General features: G+C 35.8%; 1 protein-coding gene across 2 annotated transcripts in view; it reads left to right on the top strand.

Annotated features, from left to right (window-relative positions):
- GALNTL6 (polypeptide N-acetylgalactosaminyltransferase like 6) overlaps positions 1 to 24406 on the top strand; it is a 1210113-nt gene that overhangs the window by 363568 nt on the left and 822139 nt on the right. The gene's annotated exons all lie outside the window — the stretch shown is intronic.

The raw sequence follows: 24406 nt of genomic DNA, 5'->3' as shown, positions 1-24406 counted from the left end.
TTTTTTAAGTGATTGGACATATGTCTTCAAATATATTAAAACCTCATTCTCCAGGACCACCTAGTTTATTCAACTGAAGAACTATTGCTTAAAGCCAGCATTTTGCAAAAATTAAATATTTAATTATCTAACTGCCCTCTCGAGACAATCAAAATAGCTCAAATTCATTAGTGTTCATTACAGATTTTTAAAATACACACCAACTATATTTCACAAGATTTCATTTTTTGATTTAAGGACATTTAGAGCAGCTGTTTCACAGGAAATTCTGCTTCTTAACAAAGGAGTTTCTATCAAAAGTTTGCAGTGTTTGTCTCCCTTAATCTTTGCAGTGACAATTTCAAATGAAGGAAATAACCTTTATCTGTCTTATTCAGACACATTTTTAGGAGCCAAAGTTCATTTTTGACATATTCACTAAGGATAATGGATATCTCTGTTGGCCTTTGATAATTATGGTTATGTGGCCTTAATAGGGATAATGAATTATTTAAAACTATTATGCTATTTCTTAAAATTTAGAAGACAAATATCATTTCCAAGTACTCTTCTGAGTGTTGAAGATTATATTTGTCCTGTTTGTGTTACTTACATTAGTGGAATGTTTTCAATGTAAAACTCATTTTTTATTACCACCAAGACACAATGTCAAGTACTTTCCTTCACTGCTATTTGTTAGAACATATTATCTGATTCTATATTTTCTTCCTCATATATAAAGTCATTACAGAGGTGGGCGGTGGCTTAGGCCAGTTCACCATTCAGAAAATAAAGCTGTTTTTTCTACATAATCATTGAGATAAGTAGTGACTGCTGAGGCTGATGGTATCTATTCATCTTAAGTCACTGATCATTCATTGGGAAAGTAGTTGTATGTGCCTATTATGTGTCAGAAATTGATGATGTAAAGAACGGGTTTGACCGTAACACATACAAATTCCATTCAATATGAAGTCTAATGTTCACAAATTGTTTTGTGATTCCCAAGAGAAAAAGAAAGTTCTCAAGTTCCCTAATGTTGTCCAAAATGAAATACAAAAGGGAAAATATTTGCAAAAGGCAGGTTCACTAATATTTGTACATCCATACAGAAATTCCCACCATGAAAACCCTCCATACACATATTTGATCATTTATTTGTTCAGTGAGTATATGTTGAGAAACTACCAGGCCACAGGCACAGTACTAAACTGTGGGGACACAGTGGAGAACAAAAGTGACATGGTGTCTGCTCTCTTGGATGTTTAGGTGAAATGAGGAGAGAGTCGTGGGGACGCCACCTGCACCGAATATTGCTAGCAGATAACATAAGTAAATATAAAATGCTTCAAGTGGTCTGAAGGCAAATTACAGGGTGTGCTAAGGCAGTGTTTTAGGAGATCTAATTTAGATTACACTACCTGAGAAGCCATCTCCGAGCGAATGATAGTGAGGCAGTCGCCAAAGGGTAAAGAGGACCCTCCTGGGTGAAGGGTGGTGGGTGGAGCATTTCCCATAGGCAGTGTGAGGAGCAGCAGCAGGAAGCTCTGCTGAGGGAAGAGTGTGGGGACTCAGACATCCCCTTGAGGAAATGACAGAAAGCAACTTTGCTAGAGCGTAGTGAGCAACACAGGACAGTGCACAAGTGGTGCAAGAAACTGAGCAAGTTAGAAAGTACCAGACCTCTGAAAAGGGCTTTTTTTTTTTTTTTTTTTTTTTTTGATAGAATCTCACTCTGTCGCCCAGGCTGAAGTGCAGTGGCTCGATCTCGGCTCACTGCAAGCTTCGCCTCCCGGGTTCACTCCATTCTCCTGCCTCAGTCTCCCGAGTTGCTGGGACTACAGGCACCCGCCACCACGCCCGGCTAACTTTTTGTATTTTTGGTGGAGACGGGGTTTCACCGCGTTAGCCAGGATGGTCTCGATATCCTGACCTCGTGATCCGCCCGCCTCGGCCTCCCAAAGTGCCGGGATTACAGGCATGAGCCACCGCGCCCCGCCTGAAAAGTGCATTTTGATATTTATGGCTATATCCTTAAATCTCAGCAAAAGATTGGCATACATGCACATGTTCCAGTTAGCAGCATTAATACCAAAATCACACATCAACATCCTTCTTGTTAACCGTGTTTTCAGGATGGCTGAGGGTTTCCTCATTTAAAAATACGTTATAATTTTATCCATTTTGGGGGAAAAAATGTATACACGTTACCATATGAAAGGCTATAATACGATAAAATCTAACCTTTTATGAATGCCTTAGAGATAAGGGAGGCAGCACTCCACAAATATCCCTGAACTAAATTTAAGTCAGAGATCAACCAATAATTACCTAAACTATCTATATAGTTCTATTGAAATAGAATGAATAATAAGTACCAATTCTACAAATTAATCGATAATTTAATATTAAATGGATCCCATGGAAAACTAAAAAGCACAGTGAATCCAGAAGGCCAATTCCTTGTATTTTATTAAGTCCCTTTTGGATTTTCAGAAGCCCTAGTTACTCCTGGTTTGTAGTTCTGTAACAAAATGAGGGTTTCAGATTGGGGGAGTATTTCTATTCTTAGAAATAAATGGTGATTACAACCAGTGATGGGGTTACCTTCATTGTGCAAGGAGACTGAAGGGTAAAATGTTAAAAAGAATACATGCTGAAAGCTTTGCAGACTAATTTATTATTTTTAAATTCCTTCATTAGTCACAGACATGAGCACATTATTTACACTTGAATAAACTTGCCCTTTTAAAATTGAGAAGGGAATTAAATTCAAAGGACTTTCTTCTATAAAACAAAAATTTGCTTTTTGCAAAATTATTTTTATCCATCTTAAGATTCTATGCAGTTTGTCTGTTTCCTAATTTGAAATTCAGACAATTACAATGATAATAATAATGATAATAATAATAATAATACCTCTTAGATGTACTAAGTTGAAGCAGATGGAAATAGAAAATCCAAGCTGCTATTCAGCATATAATCACTATGCAAATATTCCAACAGCTTGTATGATTTTTCGAACTATTATCTCAAGAGCAACAAACCATTATACTGAAAAGTTGCAAAAGACAGCATAGTAAATAGATGTTATACATATAGAGTTGGGGACAATTTATAGTCAATTCAACAATGTTAAAATAAATCTAGTATTTTTAAAAGAATACAAGTAAGAAAAGGGAGGCTTGAAGGTTCTGTTTGAAAACATTTCCCAAATCCTTCCCTGCTATCTCTCTTTCTTTGTCTTCCCCATTATAGCCACATTTCTTTAAAAAATAAAACCAAAACAGATTAAAGAGGAATATTTAATTCCTCACATCTTATTCTTTTAGGACCTATTGAAGCTTCTCTATTAATTTATTTAAAAAATATTAACTGAAATCCTATAATTCATAGTGTGCTGAAGACTCAATGACAAGTCAAGTCATATATTGTACCTGTTGCCATGAAACTCCATCTCCTTGGGTCAGTGGATACCAAATGTGCATTCAAAGGGAGAGTGTATATGTTTGCACCTATAATAGTGGGATTTCACCTATGAGGAGTTTAAGACGTCATCAATGAAGAGGCACACTGAGAAAAAAAAAATTATGTAAGTTAACCCAGCAGAGAGAAGAGGAAGGAGCATTTTAAAAAGAGACCAATGGCAGAAGTAAACCGAGAGAGTACACAGGAAAAAGATGGGAATAGCTAACCCTGAGAGGCATGGAGGAAGAGAGGTCTGTAGAAGGATATTAGAACCAGGCCATACAGGCCTCAAAGGCCAGGTTAATAAGTTTTGTTTTTTTCCCCAAAGCAATAAAAAGCCATGTTTATTTAGTTTTAAGGAAGTGGAGAGCACGATCAGATTTGCATTTTGAAGCAGTAACTTTGTCCACGCTGTGAAGCAGGAAAATTTGCAGTGCAGGGCTGCAGATCTGATCACTGTACTGCAACTGTTCTTGTCTAGGGAGTTGACTACTTCTCTTTACCAACTAAACCCAAAGGAAAGATTTTATTCTCAATCTTACTGGAACACATTTGTGTTCCTCATGATTTTTTCCTAGGTCTGCTTCCATTGTCATATTACCCACCCTGTCAAAGATTTCACTTACCTTGTGGCTTCATCTCTCCCTCCAACCCCAGGCGATGACTGTGAAATATACCACTCAGAAGAGATGTCTTCTCCAGGCACTTCAAATGCAGTATGTTCAAAACTGAGCTGTATGATTGCCCTTCAATTTCAATGCTTTTTCAGATTTGTTTACCTATGAATGACTTCTTTGTTCACATAAACTAGGATTATTCTTGAAACCACTATGGTCCCACTTACCTAATCAAACACCTGTGTCATCCATTTCTGCCCGTAATTCTCTGTCAAAGTCTTTTACTGCCCTCAGTCTCCATAGGTAACTGTTTTGGTTTACCATCACCTTTCTGTTCACATAATTAAATATTCTCTACAACTGCTCCCCTGGAAACTGTTCTGCACATGGCAGCATGGGGATCTATGTAGAACAAGGTGGTCATTAAATCTTTGCTGGGTAAAGCATTAGACAACTTCCTTTGTCATAAAGCCCAAACTCCTCAGTTCTTCTTGAGGTCCCTCATGACCTCTTCACTCACATTTCTTGCCACCTGAAATCTACACTTTGGGTTCATTTCAGTCAGACTGAAATGCATGACTTAATGTCTGCAAATATATGGTACTCTTTCAGATCTTCACATAGACTTTCAAATTTTGATACAGACTATTCTCATTGTTTATTACACTCTTCTAAAACTTCCCTCTTGAGAGAGCTAAACTCAATTTTCAGGATTCTATATAAACTTCATTCCCACTTCTGCCCCCAGAAATTAGGTTTTCCTAATGCTTGAAATTGTGATTTGCCTCAGCATGGAATTTGTTTTTTCACTTATATTTAAGTGAAATTAGAGGTCATAAGCCATAGACTATTGAGGCTGTCTATATTATTCAGCATTGTATCAATTCTGCTTATCACAAATACCTAGCACATACAGGTATGCATGAAATGTTTACATGCATAATAAATAATTGACATTACTTATTTCTGATTTTTAAAAATGCATTGTTAATATAATATATTTTTAAATGTTTATTATTATTTCTAAGTATAGAGCTGAGCAATTAAGAGTTCATAAAATGCTTATTAAATTGGAAATATTTACAAATTTAAAAGTGGTATAATAATGTTAATTGTAATTACTAAAGAAGCTATGGTAAATGTTAATTATTATTTCATCTATAAACAACTTATTTTATAAACTTATAATTCCTCTGAGTTATCATAACTTCTTAAAGAAGTAATAAAACAAAAAGAGTTTCAAGAATTAAACTCAGAAAAACTGTATCCAATGGTTTCGATATGCAAGGACTTTGATAGACAATGTAAAAAAATTTTTTTAAAGGCCTGAAGTCAGTTACCAACTTCAAATTATAAAAGTTTTAAGAAGAAATTCAGAAGGGACCCAGATTGCTGACTAGAAGCAGCATCAGTCAGTGGCTCCCACCAAGAAGAACGAAAATGGCAAGTGAATCCTGCACCTTCAGCTGAGGTATCCAGGTTCTCTCATGGGGACTGACAGTCTGACTGACAGTCAGAGTGACCCACAGAGAGCAAGGAAAAGCAGGGTAGAGCAACAGCCCACCTGGGAGCTGCATGGGGCAAAGGGAGCTCCCACCCCCAGCCAAGGGAAGTAGTGAGTGATTGTGCTACCCCACCTAGGAAACCATGCTGTTTTCATGGATCTGTGCAACCCACCCATCAGGAGATCCACTTGTTAGTTCATGCCATCAGGGCCTTGGGTTCCAAGCACAGAGCTGCACAGATGCTTGGTGGCTGCTCAGTTGCAGCCAGCAGCAGCAGGCTGGACACTGCTTCAGATGAACAAGTTCAGGGGGAAGGGGTGCCTGCAACCACTGCAGCTCTGCTTTGCCTTTTTCCCTTGCTGGTGCCCAGGATAAGCACAACACAGTGGCTGTGGCAGATAGTGGCCAGACTGATTCTTTAGGTGGGACCCAGATCCATTTCTCCTCAGCAGGTAGGGCTTCCTTGTGGGAATTTCAGAAACTCCACCCAGGGGGTTATGGATAGAACTCTGATCTCCCTGAAATGATGCCCCTGGTTGGAAGGGCAGTGACAGTCTCTGCAGTTCAGTTGAATTAGTCTTTCCTGCATGCTGGCTCTGAAGAGTCCAGGCAGTCCAGACAAGAGGAACTACCCCCAGCACAGTGCACCCACTCTGCCAATGGGCAGCCAGAGTGCTTCATTAAGCGGGTCCCTGATCCTGTGCCTCCTGACTGGGTGAGACCCCTTACCAACAGGGGTCACTAGGCACCCTATCCAGGAGCATTCCTGCCAGCATCAGGTCGGTGCCCCTCTGGGATGGAGCTCCCAGAGGAAGGAGCAGGCAGCTATCTTTGCTATTCTTCAGCATTCACTGGTGATGCCTCTGGGTGCAGGAGGGACCCAGGAAAATGGGGTCTGGAGTGGAACCCCAGCAAACCACAGCAGCCTGGCAAAGAAAGGTCTTACTGTTAAAAGAAAACAAACCAAAAGCAACACCAACAACAGCAACATCAACAAAAAAGATGCCATAAAAACCCACCCAAAGGTCAGCAGCCTCAAAAATTGAAGGTAGATAAGCTAGGAATATGAGAAATAATTGACACAAAAATGCTAAAAACTCAAAAAGCCAGAGGGCCTCTTCTCCTTCAGATGATCGCACTACCTCTCCACCAAGGGCACAAAACGACAGAGGCTGAGATGGATGAATTGACAGAAGTAGTTTTCAGAAGGTGGGTAGTAACAAACTTCTTTGAGCTAAAGGAGTATGTTCTGACCCAAAGCAAAGAAGCTAAGAGCCATGCTAAAACATTACAGGAGCTGTTAACCAGAATAACCAATTTAGAGAGGAACATAAATGACCTGATGGAGGTGAAAAACACAACATGAGAACTTCACAGTGCAACCACAAGTATCAATAGCTGAATAGACCAAACGGAGGAAAGAACCTCAGAGCTTGAAGACTATCTTGCTGAAATAAGAGCGGCAGACAAAATTGGTGAGAACCATGGATTATGTAAAAAGACTGAACTGACAACAAATTGGAGTACCTGAAAGAGACAGGTAGAACAGAAGCAAGTTGGAAAACGTACTTCAAGATAGCATCCAGGAGAATTCCCTCACCTAGCACAACAGGACAACATTCAAATTCAGGAAGTCCAGAGAAGCCCAGTAAGATAATCCATGTGAAGATCAACCCCAATGCACATAAACTCCAAGGTTGAAATGGAGGGAAAAAAAATGTTAATGGTAAACAGAGAGAAAGGTGAGGTCACCTACAAAGGGAAGCCCATTAGACTAACAAGTGGACATCTCAACAGAGTTGAGATTCCTACAAGTCAGGGTTCCTACAAGCCAGAAGAGATTGGGGATCAACATTCAACATTCTTAAAGAAAAGATTTTCCAACTCAGAATTTCATATCTGGCCAAACTAAGCTTCATAAACGAAACAGAAATAAAACCCTTTTCAGACAAGCAAATGCTGAAGGAATTAATCACCGCCAGGCCTGCCTTTCAAGAGCTCCTGAAGGAAGCACTGAATATGGAAAGGAAAAACTGTTACTAGCCACTACAAAAAGACACTGAAGTACACACACCAATGATACTATGAAGCAACTACATTAATAAGTCTGCAGAATAGCCAGTTAACATCGTGATGACAGGATCAAATTTATACATAATAATATTAACCTTAAATGAAAATGCACTAAATGTTCCAGTTAAAAAGACACAGAATGGCAAGCTGGTTAAAGAGTCAAGACCCAGTGGTATGCTGTAGTCAAGAGACCCATCTCACGTGCCAAGACATACTTAGTCTCAAAATTAAGGGAAGGAGGAAAATTTACCGAGCAAATGGAAAGCTAAAAAAGCATGGGCTGCAATCCTAGTTACTGACAAAACAGCCTTTAAACTAACAAAGATCAAAAAAGATAAAGGTATTACATAATAGTAAAGGGTTCAGTTCAACAAGAAGAACTATACTAAATATATATGCACCCAATACAGGAGCACCCAGATTCATAAAGCAATTTCTTAGAGACCTACAAATAGACTTACACTCCCACAGGATAATAGTGGAATACTTTAACGCCCCACTGTCAATATTAGACAGATCACTGAGACAGAATATCAACAAATATATTCAGGAGGTGAACTCAGCTCTAGATCAAATAGACCTGATAGATAGCTACAGAACTCTCCATCCAAAAACAAAAGAATATAAATTCTTCTTGGTACCACTTGGTATTTATTCTAAAATTGATCACATAATTGGAAGTAAAACACCCCTCCTTAGCAAATGCAAAAGAACTGAAAGCATAACAAGCAGTCAAGCAGAACAAAGCACAATCAAATTAGAACTCAAGATTAAGAAACTCACTCAGAACCACCCAACACATGGAAACTGAACAACCTACTCCTGAATGACTCTTGGGTGAATAATGAAATTAAGGCAGAAATCAAGAAGTTATTTAAAACTAATTAGAACAAAGAGACAACATACCAGAATCTCTGGGATGCAACTAAAGAATTGTTAAGAGGAAAATTTGTAGCACTAAATGCCCACATCAAAAATCTAGAAAGATCCCAAATTGGCATCATAACATCACAACTGAAAGAGCTAGAGAACCAAGAGGAAACAAACCCCAAAGCTAGCAGAAGACAAGAAATAACGAAGATCAGAGCAGAACTGAAGGAAACAGAGACACAAAAAAACCCTTCAAAAAAAATCAGTGAATCCAGAAGCTGGGTTTTTTTTTTTTAATTAATAAAATAGATTAGACCACTAGCTAGACTAGTAAAGAAAAAAAAAAGAGAGAAGAACTGAATAGACACAATAAAATGTGATACAGGGAATATCACCACTGACCCCACAGAAATACAAACAACAGCAGAGAATACTATAAACACCACTATGCAAATAAACTACAAAATCTGGAAGAAATGGTTAAATTCCTGAACACATACATCCTTCCAAGACTGAAATAGGAAGAAGGTGAATCCCTGTATAGACCAAAAATAAATTCTGAAATTATGGGTGTAACAAATAGCCACCAACCGAAAAAATCCCAGGACCAGATGGATTTACAGCTGAATTCTACCAGAGGTACAAAGAAAAGCTGGTACCATTTCTTCTTAAACTATTGCAAATAATTGATTAGGAGGGACTCCTCCCTAACTCATTTTATGGGGCCAGAATCATCCTGATACCAAAACCTGGCAGAGATACAACAAAAAAACAAAACTTCAGGCCAATATCCCTGCTGAACATTGATGCAAAAATCCTAATAAAGTACTGTCAAACTGAATCCAGTAGCACATTAAAAATCTTATCCACCACAATCAAGTCATCTCCATCCCCAATGCAGGGCTAGTTCAACTTATACAAATTGATAAATGTAAGTCATCACACAAACAGAATGAAAGACAAAACCACATCATTATTTCAACAGATGCAGAAAAAGCCTTCAATAAAATTCAACATCCCTTTATGTTAAAAATTCTCAATAAACTAGGTATTGAAGGAACATACCTCAAAATAAGAGCTGTTTATGACAAAACCACTGCCAATATCATACTGAATGAGCAGAAGCTGGAAGCATTCCCTTTGAAAACTGGCAGAAGACAAGAATGCCCTCTCTCACCACTCCTATTAAACACAGTTTCGGAAGTTCCAGGGGAATCAGGCAAGATAAATAAGTAAAAGGCATTCATATAGGAAGACTGGAAGCAAATTGTCTGTTTGCATATGACATGATTCTATATCTAGAAAATCCCATCATCTCAGCCCAAAAGCTTCTTAGGCTGATAAGCAACTTCATCAAAATCTTAGGATACAAAATCAATGTGCAAAACTCACAGGCATTCCTATACACCCAGAACCAACAAGCAGAGACCCAAATCATGAATGAACTTTCATGTACAATTGCTACAAAAAGAATAAAATACCTAAGAATGCATCTAACAAGGAAAGCGAAGGACGTCTTTAATAACTACAAAGCACTGCTCAAAGAAATCAGAGACTACAAAAACAAATGGAAAGGTATTTCATGCTTCCATGGATAGGAAGGATCAGTATCGTGAAAATGGCCATACTCCCCAAAGTAATTCATAGATTCAATGCTATTCCCATTAAACTACCGTTAACATTCTTCACAGAATTAGAAAAACCTATTTTAAAATCATATCAATTCAAAAAAGAGCCCACATAGCCAGAAAATCCTAAGCAAAAAACAATCAAACAACAAACAAAGAAAATCCTAAGCAAAAATAAATAAATAAATAAATAAATAAATAAATCCTAAGCAAAAAGAAAAAAACTGGAGGCCTCATGCTACCTGACTTCAAACTACCCTACAAAGCTAGTAACCAAAGTGTCATGATACTGGTACAAAAATACACACATAGACCAGTGGAACAGAATAGAGAAGTCAGAAATAAGATTGCACATCTACACACATCTGATCTTCTACAAAGCTGACAGAAACAAACAATGAGGAAAAGATTCTCTATTTACTAAATGGTTTGGGAGAACTGGCTAGCCATATGTAGAAAACTGAAACTGAAACACTTCCTTACACCTTATACAAAAATTAACTCAAGATGAATTAAAGATTTAAATATAAAACCCAAAACTAGGTCGGGCATGGTAGCTAACACGTGTAATCCCAGCACTTTGGGAGGCTGAGGCGGGCAAATCACAAGGTCGAGAGATCTAGACCATCCTGGCTAACATGGTGAAACCCCGTCTCTACTAAAAATATAAAAAAAATTAGCCGGGCATGGTGGCGGGCACCTGTAATCCCAGCTACTCAGGAGGCTGAGGCAGGAGAATGGTTTGAACCCAGGAGGTGGAGCTTGCAGTGGGCCAAGATTGTGCCACTGCACTCCAGCCTGGGCAACAGAAAAAATCCCAAAACTATAAAAACTTAGAAGAAACTTTAGGTAATGCCATTCAGGATATAGGCAGAAGCAAAGATTTTCATGACATTCATGAAAATGTCAAAAGCAATTGCAGCAAAAGCAAAAACTGAGAAATGGGATCTAATTAAAGATCTTCTGCACATCAAAAAGAAAAAAAAAAACACCTATCATCAGAGGGAACAGAAAACCTACATAATGGGAGAAAGTTTTGCAATCTATCTGACAAAGTTCTAATGTCCTGAATCTGCAAGGAAATTTAAAAAAAATTACAAGAAAAAAAAGACCCCATTAAAAAGTAGGCAAAAAGTATGAACAGACACTTCTCAAAAGAAGACATTTATGTGGCCAACAAACATACGAAAAAAAGCTCAAGATCCCTGATGATTAAAGAAATGCAAATCAAAACCAAAATGATATACCATCAGTGGTTTCCACTGCCTTCACAAAAAGGTCAAACAACCTAAACATATACTTTATCACCCAGTAGGAAAATTTTGAGAGTTAAAAGTGGTGCCAGTAAGTAATCATCTGGGGTCAGGAGTTGCTATCAATAATTATGTTAGGACTCTTCTGGGCAACCAAGACAACATATAATCCTTCTTCTTAGAGATGCTTTAAAATCCAGTGCCTACTTGCCTCTGCCAGCATCAAACCCAAACCACAATGTGCTAATTTACTAATTTAGTGCATGTACTAACCAGCCATAATGTACTACTATAATTCCCAAAATGTATATTTTTTAAAAAATTTTGGCTATTTAGTACTTCATTTCTCTCTAATGATAGCCAACTCCTAATCATCTTTCAGTCACTTAGATATCAATTCCTCTAGGAAACCTCTGCTTTTACTACTGATGGCATTCTACTCTTCAGTACACTGACTACACTGTGCTGTAACCAAAGTTTGTTTCTATGCATGCTACCACCCCTGACCTCTGTTGGATTCCTTGAGAGCAGAATACAGTAGCCGCCATTTTATCCTTCACTCCTGGAAAAAGAGGTCCCATAGAGTAAGCACTTCATCAGTATTTATTGAGCAAATATACAAATCTATTTTCTTCTTGTTGCTTCTCTTTGTGTTCTTCATTATTAAATGGGTAAAATAAGAATTGTGCCTATTTAATAGGATTTTTGTGGAATTTTTGTAGTACAACATACAAAAAATGCTTAGTGATTATCTGTCAAAAAGACAATCTCAGTAAATTTTAGCAATTATTATTCCTCATGCTTAGATCAAATACATAAATGATCTTTTTGCAAATTATTTTCCTGATCATTTTCAGTCAGATCTATTTTCTCTCACAATTTTTGTGCTTCTGTTTTAGATAATTCTCTCACCATTTGACTTGTAATTAGTGTAAAAAAGTCTGTCTTTCCCAGTAAGTTTTGAGTTCCTTGATAACAGACTCTGATCTCATTCATTGTGGATTTCCAGTGACTGACACAACACAGGCATTGAGTAAAACATCAGTAGAATATCTTATGTTTAAAGACAATTGAAGACTGAAGACATACAATTGTGGGGTTCCTCATTGCAAGAGAAGTTGACAATGACTTTTTTTAACTCCTGGTGAATAGATCATATTTACTTTGAAAGATTTTTGTTTGTTTGTTTGTTTGCTTGCTTGCTTGTTTTAAATAGTGGGAAAGTCCTAAGGCATTCAAAAGTAAAATAGTATTTTAGATTGTTGACATACTCTAGAAAGACTTCCCCTTCAATTTCTAATTCAAGCAACTAGCCATATACCTCATTTGAATTACTATTTTCAAATAATTCAGATGACAGTAGATTTGGGGAAATCTAAGAGTCCTTAAAAAACATCATTCCAAATTCTTTAATTTTAGAAATGATGAATTACACATATGAAGAAGCTAAGTAACTTTGAAATTCTAATTGGCAATAAAAAATCTGGGGAAATGCAATCACTAGCTGTTTATCCCAATAGTTAATGTCGTCAAAAACATCAGTAATTTAGATGAAACTGTCAATTCAATATATTCTAGATGCAGTATGGGTTTAATTGAAAGTCTGCTTGAATTTTTTATATCCCATTTTATTGATGTTTCACTAATATGTGTTCCAATGAACATAACAAAGTCGCCCTCAAACTTGAAATTTTTTCCCTTGTTGTTAAAAGACTCCAGTTTAATTATCTTTAATTTAAAGTTGGAGTTTTAGGACTGCTGCTCATGGCTGGACATTGATTTTACCTGCATTAAGGAAATTCGATTACCTTGAATCATTTATAATTATTTGTAAATCAAGAACAGTGCTTTTCTGATGTTTGGGACTAGTTATTTCCATGAATGCAAACGTCAGCGATATGAAAAGCAAGTTGTGGAATGGAACAAACAAACAAGTGGCACCAGAAAATATTGCCTGCATAATCCATTGTGTTCTTTATCACCAAATGCCATTCAAAACTGTGCACTGATGCGGATGGTAACATAGAGTTTAGACTTTATGTAGTAGATAATATAATTTTATTTTACTTCATTTTATTTCTGAATACTATATCTGAATAAACAAGCACAAAAGTAAATATGTGACACCATCTAACTTGTTTTTTTGTTTAGCCAGTCAACCATAGCCAGTAAGTGATTGTCCTTAACTTTTGTTTTCTGGTTAGAAGAAAATAACATAAGCAGTAACATGTTAATTGTTACTGGATGAGGTATACTTTACAAAATACATTCTCAATCAGATAATTTGTTAATTATAACACAGACTCCAAAGTGTTGCAAAAATAAACTATCACTTTTAAAAGAGCTTAACACAATGCTGAGTACTTACTCATGAACTGATAATTTAACAAAATTTACCAGTGGAAAGCAAGGTTTATTGTTGTTAGTTAATAGTATGCTTTATGAAATTGAAGCTGAAAAGTGCTCACTTTATCTCAATACATTATTCCCCTCAAAAACCATACATAAGGAAAAACTCTTTGTTAAACACTGAAACAACTGGAACCAAAGCAGGTTTTATAAAATTAAGTGGACAAAATTATTCCCTAATGCTTTAGTTGGGAGTTATTTTGTTTGTTTGTTTGTTTGGTTGGTTGGTTGGTTATTGTTTGCTTTATTTTGTTTTTTTTTTTTTTGTTTGTTTGTTTTTTTTTTTGATGGAGTCTTGTTCTGTCCCCAGGCTGGAGTGCAGTGGTGTGATCTTGGTTCACTGCAACCTCTGCCTCCAGAATTCAAGCGATTCCCCTGCCTCAGCCTCCCAAGTTGCTGGGACTACAGGTGCACACCACCACGCCTGGCTAATTTTTTGTATTTTAGTAGAGACAGGGTTTCACCATGTTGGCCAGGATGGTGTTGATCTCCTGACCTCGTAATCTGCCCGCCTCTGCCTCCCAAAGTGCTGGGATTACAGGCATGAGCCACTGCGCCGGGCCTAGTTTATTTTTTTTTTTAAATAAGAATGCTTGGTTGGCACTTGTAAAGGTCTCTATTGGTATTGTTGTTATTAAACGAAACACAGATAAACTGTTTAATTTTCAGTTTTGTTAAAATATTTTTGTAATACTTCCCTAGTTGCTATAGGATCTGAAAGATAGAATATTTGTTGTGGAATTTGCAAACTAGTTGGGGCGATAAAATAGTTCACTTAAAATGCAATTACAGCAAAAGAAAACTATGACATTAAGTGCCTTAATTGTACTGCTAATTATCAAAAGGCAATGATAATCAGCCACTATGTCCAACTGGCTTTCTGACTGTCAGCCAGCACTCTCCTGCAGAAACAGAGGGGTATGGCAGGTTCTCACTTGATGCCAGTTCAACCTACGCTAGAAAAAACACCAAGAAATGGGTGGGGAAATAGTTGCAGAAGTGATGAGACTAGCTCTGCTCCTTGATGCCTCGCCACCCTTTCCAGAGTTCAAAAGCACATTATCCGTCACATGGAAGAACACCTTAATTTAGTTCAAACTAGGAGGGAAAGGAATGAGGCATTAGTGAAAAATACCATCTCATGTAAATGTAGATATCTTGCTTACTTAGTTAAAGAGGTTGTGCTTCCTATACTCACAATTCCTCAAAGCATAATTGTAACAAGACTGGGTGGTTTAAAATTGGCCAGTTTCTTTGTAATTGAATGGACTTTGCTGAGTCTGTAGGTATGATCAGCACAATAATTTGAAATTGTAACCTGAGATTAAGGCAAATTTGATGCTTTCATTTGCCTTAATCAGAAAAAGCTAAAACTAATGTGATGAGCAGTAATGTCTTCAAAATTAATTTTTTAATTGGGTAAGTAAATAAATAAAAGAATGAAAAATAGGAATATCTCAATATGTTTATTATTCCTTAAATTTTTGAATAGTATAATATTAGTGTTGAAATAATTATTTCATATATGATTAAATATGTGTGTATATAGAGACACAAATATTGACATATATACTTAAATATAGCTAGATGAGATGGATATATAGTAGTTATTTTGGGTAGAAAGATTAAAAACTAGCTTCGTGTGTGGCATTATCCCCAAAATAGGTATCTAGGTAATGTACTGGTGAAATCAGTGTGGTTTATGGTTACCATCTAGTGGTAATGTTCTTGAATTGCATATACTCAGTGCCAATAGGAAACCCAAAGGGGCTTATTTGGCCAATTCAACCCATTTTCTTGATGTAATGAATTATTATGTAACATCATCAACCACATACCTACTATACAATATATAATAGTGTTATATATTGTAAACACATTTTCACAAAACGGATGATTTCTACATGAAGGTGATTTAAATAAGGCTAATTGAAAAACATTTTAATTGAGTTTTGATAGCAAAATCAAAATTAGGCTTGAGAGGAAAACAATTGAAAAACTTGAGAGGAAAACCATATGTTCAAGTTGAATTCAATTACAAATAGTATAGTTTACAAATAATAGAGTTTAGGAACTAAAAAGAGAGTACTGTCTATACTTTGACAATGTAGTTGGTCAATATTAAAATGTGTACATTTGGCTAAGTAAAAATAGGCAATGTTCGTGTTGAGATTTGAAGTTCAGACTAAACAGCATTATAAAGGTAAAACATTTTTTAACATAATAGAATGAGGACATAAAAATGTGACCATGTAATTGTATTGGTTATGTTGTTATGGGAGAAGATAAATTAGGAATTGTTTGCAATAATTTATAAGATATGAGCACTTGTATTTCAGTAATTGTTGAGAAAATGCAAAGAAAGGGAAGAATATGTAAGCTTTGTCAAGAAAGAGGTCAACACTTACCAATTTGGTAAAGGAAACTTAAAAACTAAAGGTGTCTCTAAGGTTTTTAGCATGAAAATCTCAGAAATGATGGTTTAAAAAAGTATTTGAAAAATTAAAATTAAATATTACAGACCTTTGTTATAGGGTATCAATCTCATACAAGATGTACCCATTTCTAAGGAATTTTTCTATAGTATGTCATTCAGTCCTTCCAACTCTTTGTCCATTTTTAACCGGGGAGGCAAGGCAGGAATCAGGTTCAAATATTTTACATCATTTTCCCGAGACTTTATTGCTAAAATGTGGCTTCATTTGACCTCCAGACCCATCTAACCCGATTACTCTTAAATTCATGATCTTTTCCTTCTCTGTGAAGCTGTCATTGTTTGTTGTTTGGCATCTTGACAGATATTTTTTCATAATTTTTTTTTTTTTTTTCGAGAGGGAGTTTTGCTCTCGTTGCCCAGGCTGGAGTACAATGGCACGATCTCGGCTCACTGCAACCTCTGCCTCCTGGGTTAAAGCGATTCTCCTGCCTCAGTCTCCCGAGTAGCTGGGATTACAGGCATGTGTCACCAGGCCCGGCTAATTTTGTATTTTTAGTAGAGATGGTGTTTCTCCATGTTGGTCAGGCTGGTCTCGAACTACAGACCTTAGGTGATCCGCCTACCTCAGCCTCCCAAAGTGCTGGGATTACAGGCGTTTGCCACTGTGCCCAGTCAACAGAATTTTTTAAACTAAGTTAATGTGAATATTCTACAATATATTCATCTATCAATTAAAAATTATGTGAGACCTTATATTACTAGAATTCAGAAACTGTGAAGTTTACTAGGTTGTTTGCTATATATAATGAAAGATGTTTGTACTAAAATATATACCTTAAAAAATCAAAATAAGAGAATACCAAAATATGTTTATATATGATAGTCCTTTTTATAAAACCGTATCAATGTAATAACTGAAAGGTAGTTTGCTCAAGTTTGCAGTGCATTGTAACAGTGTCTCTTTTCTATCATTAAAGATTCAGTATGAACACATTGACGCAACCTGTCTGATACAGAAAAAAGGGGCAGATGGCAGTCTGAGTGTAGAGAGAACACAGTGGTCTCCTTCAATCCTCACATTGTCTGTTTCTGATTGTTTATGTTTATTTATAGGTAATAATGTCTTTTGTCTCAATTATAATTTTAATTTGGAGCTAAGATAGGTAAATTCCAAAACATATTTTTAATAATATTATATATTCTATAATTATTAAGGGTGTTTCCTTTCATTTTCAAAAATGTCTTAGCTTGCATGATAAATATGGTCACCTTAGACCACGAGTTCTTGGACAGAGACATGGCAATCTGGTAAAATTTATGAACCCTTTTGAGAATAATGTTTTGTGATTACAAAGAGAAGAAAACATAATAGGGTTATTGAAATATTTTAAAAAGTCAAATTTGTGAAGCAGTAATCATTGTACTTCGTTGCCAACTCATTAAATAACAAGATCTAGGGATAGTTAATAACTATCTTAATTTAAAGAAGACGTGAAGTAAACAACATTTCTATACAGTTGTATCAACTGTAATGTGAGATAACAATATTTACAATTTCTATTGATGAAGTCTCAGGCACTACTAAATCTACTGTAGCTTATGGTCCGCATTTAGTCTAAATAAAATGTTAATTTTCAGTTCTCTAAAAGTTAAGATGTATTCTTTTTCCTAATCCAAATTTGCACATTCAGCTAATTAAGCACCCCTAGATACACTACAGTGGTGCTTTATATGTTTTCTCCAATGCTAGAATTTTAGCTTTTTAATCACACAGATTATATTCATCTTTGTGCCTTTGGTAACAAATATAAAGGATAAAACATCTCAAAAGTTTGATAAATGGATAAATAGATACCACAAACAATAAAATCAATTAAAAATCAAGGATTTGCAAAATTATTCAGGAAAAATTCCATAATAGCAGATTTAGTATAGAAAAGTCTCCAGATGAAAGCCTGAGCTAGTGGTAGTGGTGTGAGATGTAATAACATGGACACAAAGATGAACTTTACATAGACTGGGACTTGTGCTAGAGTCCACTTTTTTGGGAGAGTTATGACCTTTTGGTGTCCTGAGTGACTTAAAAGCTGACAGAGGCCAGTCCAGACTACACAATCTTTGAAATGACATCTTGGTAATCTACAGTATTATTAGATCTGGGATACTAAAAGCTAGGTCAAAGGGCAGTTCTGACAAAGGAAAGACTCTCATCCTTTTGTTCCATAATGCCTTCCTATTTCTAGTCCCATTCTTACATGCAGAAGTACACTGGGAAGAGCATAGGCAATGTTATCCTATTTCCAGACCCATTCTTCCATGCAGAAGTACACTCTGAAGTACACAGGCAATGTTATCAGAGAAGTTACCGTGATGTTTGTTTTTTACTTGGAAGTCTTTGTTCTGGAGATCTTGGCACATTTTTTTTTTCCTTTCTGAGCTCTCAGCAATAATTTCTATGCCTTGTTGTTTTGGCATCTCCATCAAGTCTCCCATCAACGGATTGAAAATATAAACTAGGTGAAAATTTATTTCTTTATTTTCCCACTACCTACACAGAGGTTGACCTGGTGTTTGTAGAGCAGGAAAAGAATATGTACATATCGCATGTACTTCATATATATGTATTTTGCTGTATGTATGGTATCTGGAGATCTATTACACAAAGAGAATAAAATGAACTAATTTCTAGTGAGAGAACATTTAAACATCCTCCACTCTTCCAGCTTGGACTCAGCAGAAGTGCATTCTAATTCTGCTGGACAAATCCTTCTAAATACTCTAAACCCCATAAGAATAGTTGTATTTGTTCATCTCATCAACACTGATGATCTGAGAAAAAAAATTGTCCAAGTTATTTGGATACAGGGAGATAGTAGGAGATCATGAAACATAAAGAAAAAAGGACACAGTGAGGAAAGACAAGAACAGATGCTCCCCAGATGCTCATGGTGTTTAATGAGAAAGCATATTTTGTTATAATGAATGTTCTTGGCAGTCCTTGATGAATGATTGTATCTTTTTTAAATAACTACGTTAGTAATTCGTATTGACACTCTTCATGCCAGCAAGATAAGCTATTTCAGATAATGATAAGTGATACAAAGAAAGTAAAACAGTGATGCAATAGATAGTGACAGAGGGCACCTACTTTGGGGAAGATTGTTGTAGGCATTTTGGAATAAGTGACATTGAAATGAGACCTGAATGATGAGAAAGAGCCCGTCATGTGTGCAGCAGGGGAAAGAACATTCTAGGCAGAGGAGAGAACAGATGCAAAGTTCCTGAGTCTGGGAACAAAATTTTGGAACAGAGTGTGTATCAGAGCAGATGAAACATGTATTTTTTTTTTTTTTTTTGAGACAGAGTCTCACTCTGTCGCCCAGGCTGGAGTGCAGTGGCCTCATCTCCACTCACTGCAAGCTCCGCCCCCCGGGTTCACATCATTCTCCTGCCTCAGCCTCCCAAGTAGCTGGGACAACAGGCGCCCACCACCACACCCAGCTAGTATTTTGTGTTTTTAGTAGAGATGGGTTTCACCGTGTTAGCCAGGATGGCCTCGATCTCCTGACCTCATGATCTGCCCGCCTCGGCCTCCCAAAGTGCTGGGATTACAGGCGTGAGCCACCGTGCTTGGCCAAAACGTGTTTTAATAAATGGAAGAGTCTCTTACAAGGTTAGGTCATAGAGTTGGGCAAAGCCAAATCATATACGGTCTCCTAAGCCTTAGTAAGCACCTTGGATTTTATTCTAATTGTAAATGAATTAATTCATTAAATATGTTCAAGTAAAACATGCATAATCTGAGTTATGTTTTAAAAAGCCTACTTTGGATCTTTGTGGAGAGTGGATCATAGAAGACAAGAGAAAATACTGGGGAGCAAGATGGAGATGCTTTTGGAATTGCCAGGAGAGAGATGATAAAGGAGCAAGAGGGATGCTGGTGCTCTTTCCTGAGAGGAGAAGAGGAAGTTGATTCAAGCAGGTAGAGGAAGCATCAAAAGTTGTGTTTTGAAATGTTAAGTTTCAGTCACTATTTGGGAAGCCTTTTCTGAAGAGTTTAAATAAATAAATAAACTTTTTAGAAACAAAACTTGGTCAGAGCCAATACAACACCTCTTTCTGAGACGCTGCATGGTAGTAGCTGTTAAAACTAGATCTGGAACCAGACTACTGACATATAAACCCTTGGCTCTCTCTATTACTAGCTATGTGACCTTCAGTACTTACTTGAATTCTCTGTGCCTCAATTTCCTCAACTATGAGAATAGTAATTACAAATTCTCTCTAATGGGGTTTTATGGACTAAATAAGTTAATCAATAAAAAAGCCTTCATAACATGCATACAGTAAGTAGATGATACACATTAAATTTGTTATGTTTATTCCTAAACTACAGAGTATTCTATTAAAATACATTTAGAATACATTTTCATTCTATGTTACTTATAGAATATTTCCTGTACTCCATGCTTGTTAAGAGTATTCTTCAGTTCTTAAAGGGACAATCACTGTTTAAGTCAATGAAAGAAGACAGAGTGAGGAACCAAGTATTAGTGGGAGGCTATATTTAGACAGTAGACTTGTGATATTTTAGTTCTTTGTGGAATCCTTATTGATGTCCTTTGGATGCCATGCAGTGAGCTCCAGAGCACTACAAAGTGAGACCTGTGACCTGTACATGTTGGAAGTTGAGCTGTCATCTGATCTCAAAATGAAACTGTCTTTTTTCCCCAGCAAGTTTAAAGTTATTGAAAGCATACATTTCCATTATTTTTTGTCTTTTCATTTTAATTCTTTTACTAAATCAATTATTACTGTAAGTATGAAGTCAGACAATTATGTAACAGAACTAGAATTATTGGAATGCAAAAATAGATGTACAACTACTGTATTACTAAAAATATTGAGTTCTTAAAACATAATTAAATAAAAGAAAATCATTCAACTATGAACATGAAAACATGAGAAAAATATTACTAAATCAGACATATCTGAATTTTAACACAGCCAAATCTGCTGAAGGCCTTCTCACATTTGTACGGTTTGGTATTTTTCTAAAGAGCATAAATGAGGATTTTGATGGCATGTTGTAAATACTCCACAAAGCTAGGAGGCTTTGTGTATTATTTCACTCATAAGGTCATAAAACAGAATTATATATTTAAAAAATATGAATGCATTTTATAAATGAAAACCTAGAGTGCTTTTGGTGACTGTTTTAATAGAAGTATTGGTTCTAAACCAAGAAAATTAAGATTGCCTTTTACTCGTTTGGTCAAACTCTACCTGAACATTTCATGTGAGAATGGTTGTTAACCTGCTGAGCCTAACAAGAATGATGGAGTCTCCTTTAATTATGTCTGTGTGAGAAACTGAAGAACCATTATCTTCAAATAATTAAAGAGCTATTATGTAGAAGAAAGTATTTATTCTTTTTATCTTTGGGCAAAAATTATAGGAAGACACAAAAAGATTTTCAAGCGTAAATAATTGCACAAAATCCATGAGAAAGGTTCAACTACAGGAGTTCTCAAATTCTTTGTATTTTTTAATTCTCAAGGACATTTTTTCTTGATTCTACTCACTATTCTAGAAGAAAAGCTAAATTACAAGGATGTCTAATTGCACGAAGAGTATTTGCTCAAGATTTTATACTGATGTCATGTTCCTAATTACATGTGTCAAAACTCACAAAGAATTTAATAGTATTATATGTCACAAAATTACATAGAAAACTTCTGATGCAAACAATCTCTCACAGAGGTTCTATGAGATACTTTAGCATTCTGGAAATTATCCATGACAAGCTCAGTATATATAGGTGGTATATATGTTCACTGTGAGATTGATAATATTTAAAATTTCCCTCCACAAAAGGCATTTGTGTATTATAACCTAAGACTCTATTTGAAGAATTATGAATTCTGACTATCTTTCTAAGAAATGAGGACCCAGGTTCACTGGTCAAAAAAAGTGATGTACCTCTAAAAGACCAACCTTTTAAAAAGTAATACATACTTATTCATTTTAATGCTATGTTTTATTGAATCATAATAAGTACTTACAAACAAGAAAAAACAAAGGCAAACTGACATTAGTATCCAATCTTTTAACAGATGTCCACAACTGTAACTCAATTGAAATAAACATATTTCACTTTCTCATTTTTTATAGGTATAATGACAGAAGATCAAAATAAGGAATTATATTAGTAAGACTGCCTCATTTATTTACTCACAGGTTTAATAAACTGAGGCTAGAGCTTGCTGTATTAATTTTTATTTTATTGAAATTTGTATTTGACCTTCCACAAATTCATTTTGCTGAATAGATTTCTATTTCCCAGCCAAGCTGGCAAAAAGACTTCTTGCTGCATTAGAATTTTAAGTAGTAACAAGACAAGTCAGTAAATAAATATAATTAAAATGAATAGTTTATCATCTAAATGCAAACTAGTACAGCATAGAGAAAGCCTGTGCCATCTTTCCCCATTATTTACTTAACAGTTATTAATTATGCTAATGCATATCATAGTAAAGAGTGAGTAATGTTGACAACAAATTATGAATTGCAAAGACCAGTATACACTTCGGCATATGGGTATATTTAATCATACCAAAAAGTATAACTGTTGTTAAAATTCCAAGATAATTTCTAAAAAGACTTGTGATCATTTTTAAAACACCTTATTTTTATCAGTTTTAGATTTACAGAAATATTGCCCTTCTAAACCCAAAACCCAGCATTTCCTATTATTAATATCTTACGTTAGCAGGATACATTTATTACAAATAATGAAGCAATATTGATATAGTGTTCTCAACTAAAGTCTGTAGTATTTATATATCTTAATTTTTACCTAGTGTCCTTCTTCTATTACCACATGACTGTGGGATACCACATTGCATTTAATCATCATATCTCCTTAGGCTTCTCTTAGCGATGACAGTTTATCAGATTCCTTGTTACTGATGACCTTGACAGGTTTTTAAGAACACTGGTTAGGTATTTTGTAAAATGTCCCTCTATTGGGATTTGTTTGCTGTTTTTCTGATGATTAGATGGGATTTTGTGTTTGGGAGAGAAAGACTACTGTGGTAAAGTGCTATTTTCATTACATCATATCCAGGGTGTATAATATCACTATGACTTATCAGTATTGATGTTGACCTTGATCACGTTTGTCCACTATAAAGTTATTCTCACTGCCATCCCCTCTCAGTCATACTGTATCATTGGAGGGCAGCCATGATGCTAACACTTAAGGAATAAAGAGTTACGTTCCACCTACTTGAGGGTGGAATATGTACATAATTAATTGGAATTCTTCTGCAAGAAATATTTTGATCTCTTCCCATTTTATTTATTTATTCAATCATTTATTTACATCAGTATAGTCTCACAGACATGTATGTAATACTTTGTATTACCAAATATTATTTTTTAATTTTCTTGTTCAAATCCCAGATTTGTAATTTGAATGTTGTTCAATAAATTGTGGTTCCATATTTAGCCATTTGGAAGCTCTTTCAGTTGACTCTTGTGTTTCTTTGAATCATTCCAGTCCTTGTAGGTATTGGTGTTGTTTTTCATTTGTTTATCTAATTGTTGGTGGTCTTATTTATTTGTTTCTTGAGCACTTCCTTGCATTCTAACATTATAAGATGCTCCAGTTTCATCTTGCACATTTCCGGTTCAGTCATATAATCAACCATTTCACCAAGGAGCCCTGGTTTCTTTTATTGGACAATAGTATTTTGAAAAACTGATGTGAGATCTAGATGTGTTCACTACTTCTGGGATGCCCTTGCCCCTAGGCCCTCTCAGGAAGTTTATTTGTGTACTAACTATGTATTTATACATGTGTCAAAATATTTCTATATGTAATTATCTGTTGCTATATTAAGTTAAACATGAATTCATACTTAGGTCTCTAACTCTAATTCATACCAGATGGATCATTCTAGCCTCCTTCTCTTCCTTATCTGTAAAATTCCACACTAATTATGACACACGTGGTTTCTACCATCAACTATCCTTTTACTTATATTAATATTGTTTAAATTCCACTATATATGTGCAGAAGCATCAGAATTGTTAAGTTATATTCCTGTGGGCCATACTTTTGTCAACTAGATTACAGTCCTGTCTTTACCCATGTGGGCTG

This window comes from Macaca thibetana, chromosome 5 (assembly GCF_024542745.1).
Source record: "Macaca thibetana thibetana isolate TM-01 chromosome 5, ASM2454274v1, whole genome shotgun sequence".
NCBI lineage: Eukaryota > Metazoa > Chordata > Mammalia > Primates > Cercopithecidae > Macaca > Macaca thibetana.
The sequence above is the reverse complement of the archived record's forward strand: the minus strand, read 5'-3'. Positions and strand labels throughout refer to the sequence as shown.